At 38.5% G+C, this 3657-nt stretch overlaps 1 long non-coding RNA gene across 2 annotated transcripts in view; it reads right to left on the bottom strand.

Moving 5' to 3' along the window:
• LOC102376267 overlaps positions 1-1140 on the bottom strand; it is a 91311-nt gene extending 90171 nt beyond the window's left edge. For both annotated transcript variants that reach the window (XR_001357574.2, XR_323176.3), the window contains exon 1: positions 1072-1140. This is a non-coding gene — a long non-coding RNA (uncharacterized LOC102376267). The remainder of the gene's footprint in view (positions 1-1071) is intronic.
• Positions 1141-3657: the final 2517 nt, after the last annotated feature.

The raw sequence follows: 3657 nt of genomic DNA on the forward strand, positions 1-3657 counted from the left end.
GACAGTCCATTGGACCACTGGGTTGACTGGAGATGATCTTCAGTACAAATCTAGAGCAGGCCCCAAAGTCCTGGCTCTGGAGATGCATCTCCCTGCTCCACACCATTGCATTCTCAATGGTTGTATAGTCATGTATCAGAGTGAGACTAAATTGTTTTTCTAATATTATTAGGGAGTCATCAGTAATGGGAAAAGTGTCCACGTGCATTAGAAGGTACATAAAACCACTTTCGTGGCTTCATATTAAATACATGGCAACATGCATACTTTTTAGTTGATGGTTCAACAGAGATTTACAATCACACAGTTTTGTGTGTCTATTATCAAATTTGCCATGTGTTGTAAAGAATCTCCTGCCTCATCAAATTCTTCACGGTAGGGGCCAGGGAAACCAGTCCCCTCAAGATATAGAGATGACTAGCTACAGTTCCAAGCACAGATTTTATTTCATAGGTTTACATCCGTTAAGGAAACAGAGAAGGGTTTATGTAATGCATACATATTGCCCCACTTACGTGCTATTCCTGGTGGTTACTGAATGTAAGAAGAAAACAAAGATAAAAAGAGCAAGCTGTTTAGCAACCAGGCCTTGTTTGACATCTTTCTGAATATCACCTAGCATCTTTCATGTGCCTAATCACAGTTGTAAATTCTGGTCAATTGTCCCACTTCCTCTGTGTGGCGATGGGAAGTCAAAGATGATAATCTCAGGTTTAGAACTCAGCTTCCATTGATAATTTTGGGCCAGATCCTCAGCTGTTGTTGATCAATTTAATTCAACTGAAGCCAATAAACACCAGGTAGAGATCTGTCCCTCTACCTTCTGCTTGGGTCAAGTTTTGATGGAAAAAGAAAGCAGGAAAGACAGGAAAGCACTTCTCAAAATCAGGCAGTGCAGTTTTCCTGTCCCTTCCACCTCCTTTTTGGACAAGTCACCATTTTGTCACCACAGGATTCCTGATCAGATCTAGCTATACACATGCAAGTACACATGCTTCATTTTTTTTTTTTTTTTTTTTTTTACTAAAGTCCACCTTCACACAACATTTCAGGGAGTGAGAGCTTACTTACAGGCAGAATAGTTTGTCCATGAAGAGCCCAATCCTGTTGCTATTAAGTCAACTCATTCAGAGCAGCAGGAGACCCTAGTATAGTGTGAGGAGAAAAAATACAGATTAGATTTGACTTCAGCGTAGGGTGTTAATACAATGTTTAAGGTTCTGACTTGAAAACTTATTTGTATAAAATATTTTGGTCTTCCAGCTAGGTAACCCTATAATCTTTAAGATTAACTACTTTCCTTCACCACCTGTTCCATCTAAGAACATTGGGCAATAACAGAAACTTCCCTGATATCAAATTCACTCTTTATTTAAGGATATTCATTCTTACTTGACATGTCGGGCACTTGCTGTATTTCATTTCACTGCTTCCAAATAAGTTAACTCAGTAAGTCACTTAAAGAGAAATTCAAGTCAGTGCTTTGACTGCTGTGCCAACAAAGTACTCTTTTCTTTGGTGCTTGTTTTGTCCAATGTACTTGAGTAAGCTCTAGCTTACACACAAAAAAAAAAAAAAAAAGAGAAAAATGTTCTGCTTTAGTATATAGATACTTGTCTATCACACACAAAAAAAGCAAAATGACAAGAGTCATCTTAGATGAGGCCAGAAAAGTATGACACTCCCAGAAATGTCAAGAACACACAAGAATTTAGACAGGATGTTACCCGTCTTGAAAAAAAAAAAAAAAGAGCAAACTAAAATGGCTGTTGTCATCGCCGGGAATTGAGAGAAAGAGAGATCAAAAACTATTATTTAAAATGTATCCTTGAAGAAAAAACAAGGTATAAGTTACTGCAATGTAGTATAAATTGGTATAAATATAAAATAAATAAACTTGCCAGGAAAGGGGAAGTAGATGAGTTTGTCTTGGAAATGATTTTCCATACAATGAGTTGATTAACAAAAATTCATCTAGAATAATTTCTCCAATAATAGTATAAATTAACATTAAAAATGAAGACCAACATTCCCTATATAGCTGTTTGAAGTGCTAAATATCCAAAAGTCAATAAGAGGCTGTACTTGGTACTTTTTTGGTGTGCGGACAAGGGAAGCACAGGGAGATAACTAAATATTAATGTAATAGTAGTTAAAAAATTATTTTTTTCCAAGTCTCAGGTAGAGCTGTTCAGGAATATTTCAACAGCACTTTTTTCCCCCTCTCACAACTGGAACCAAAAAAGCTCATTTCCTGGAATGAGTTGATTCTGAATAGTTTTATGCAAAGTTATGAAATATTTTGGTTAAACATTTCCAAAGATGAAAAGCTCCACATTCCTTCCCTCCCTCCCTCTCTCCCTCCCCCCACCCTATTCAGAATAACTTTGTTACAGAATTTAAGCTAATTATAGATAACACATTTAAATGAAGAACTGCCAAAGTACGACATATTGATTGACACACACCACATTTTGTGGATTTTCTGAACATTTGAGATTTAATATTTCAAAAAATAAAATTAAAAAAAAATGATTTTAATGAGAACAACATAACAAAAATGTCCCTGAGTGTCAGGGGACAACTGGAATGTGAGCAGTCAGCATCAGAGCTAGGGAGTCAGCAGCTAAGAGAGGATAAGTTCAGGAAACAAGGGTCCAAGCTAGAGTCATGAGTCAAGGCATCAAGAACAGGTAGATCAAGAGGCTGAGGTCTGAAAGGGACCAAGACCTGAGTGGTCACCAAGATGGAGTCAAGATCTAGGTCAGGAGCAGGAAGCAGGGATCCAAACCAAAATCATGACCCAGAGGATCCAGAGCTGGTGGCTATTAAGAAAGGGGGCACAAGCCAATGGTCAGGAAGCAAAGATTTAGGAGGCAGGAACTAGGAACCAATAGGAAGAAACAAGGATCTAGAGTTTGATGCATGCACCTGCCTTGTTGATTGGCTTGAAGAATATGAGCAGTCAGCTGCTTATATCAGGCAGGTAACGGGCCAGCTGGGGATAGTTAGACCCACGTGGGACCCTGACTCCTGATAATGGTTTGGGAAAAACATACCCCACATAGGGTTATCCTAACAGCCTTGCAACCAGAAACTTGGTTTCCCAACATGCTGAACAGCTACAGCAGTCTCCAAGCACAGGTGGAGCTGCAAGTGCTCAGCATCCTTGGAAGTCAGCCTTAGCTGAGAAAGGGGTTAAAATTAGCCATTGACAGGAAGCAAGAGCACACAAAAGAGTGCAATATGGGAACCTCAAGGTATTGGTAGAGAATCAGTTGCTTTGATCCTGTGACCTAGATATGAACAGGGACAAGGGGTATTTCCAGGATAGTACATTAAACTCATTTTTCTATTCCAGATCTGAGCCTCAAGTGACCCTGGAGAGAGAGGGTTTTTTTTTTTTGTTTTTTTTTATGACATACAAACTTCTTTGGGGCAGGGGATGGAATTAGTGGGACTCGATTTGTTCCTAATAATAGAGCCATGCAGTGAATAGAAATTCTGTTTCAAAAGATTAGGAAATTTCAACATTTATTCTTCTTTGGATTAGTAATGAAACCTGAACTCAAAAGTGCACAGAAGAGAGTTCTCCCCACAAAAATAGTGTTGCAGATCCAAAACAAAATGTTAAAAATGTTGATGTTGTTATTTTGG

The sequence above is a fragment of the Alligator sinensis genome, unplaced genomic scaffold (assembly GCF_000455745.1).
Source record: "Alligator sinensis unplaced genomic scaffold, ASM45574v1 scaffold115_1, whole genome shotgun sequence".
In the NCBI taxonomy this organism is placed as follows: domain Eukaryota; kingdom Metazoa; phylum Chordata; order Crocodylia; family Alligatoridae; genus Alligator; species Alligator sinensis.